Below are 651 nucleotides of genomic sequence, written 5' to 3' on the forward strand. Positions count from 1 at the left end.
ACAGGTGTGCTACCACATACCTTTAATCCCAGAATTCTGGAGGCAGAGGCAGGTGGATCTCTGAGATCTAAGCCAGGCTCGTCTACCTAAAAAGTTCCAGGCAAGCAAAGGCTCGATAGTGAGACCCTGACTCAAAAAACAAAAAAAGGAGAAGCTGAAGGGAAGTGAAACCAAACCAACCAACCAACCAACCAAAGATGAAAAATCTCAGCGAGGGCAGCGCGAACAAAACATCATCATGCTGACGTAACTCAGGCTGAAGATTTTATTTGATGTCAAAGCCCCTTTTTTCAGTGATGTTTCCACTTTCAGGTTTAGTGTTTTTGAAAGTATTTTATTAATATCTACTGATTGTTTTAATAATGGTTTCCCTGTGATTTCATACATGCACACACTGTTTTGATCAATTCACCTTCCTTAATGTCTGTCCCATCCTTTACAACTTCTCAAGTAGTCCTCTTTCTACTTTCAGGTTTCATCTTTTTTATCTTTTTGTGAACCAATAATTTATTTAGAGTTACAGGAGCATGGGTGGGGGATTATATGCAGCAGGGTGGGCAACTGACCAGTGCCATACCACTAAATAAATATCATGCCTTCCAGAAATATTTTACTATGAAGATCTGCAGTCAAATTCTGCTGAGTATGATA

General features: G+C 39.6%; 1 protein-coding gene across 2 annotated transcripts in view; it reads right to left on the bottom strand.

The window, feature by feature from the left end:
* The window catches only part of Nkain2 (sodium/potassium transporting ATPase interacting 2), a 1,147,657-nt gene that overhangs the window by 1,075,199 nt on the left and 71,807 nt on the right, over positions 1–651 (bottom strand). The window lies entirely within an intron of this gene.

This window comes from Nannospalax galili, unplaced genomic scaffold, assembly GCF_000622305.1.
Source record: "Nannospalax galili isolate Female #2095 unplaced genomic scaffold, S.galili_v1.0 scaffold597, whole genome shotgun sequence".
NCBI classification, from domain to species: Eukaryota; Metazoa; Chordata; class Mammalia; order Rodentia; family Spalacidae; genus Nannospalax; species Nannospalax galili.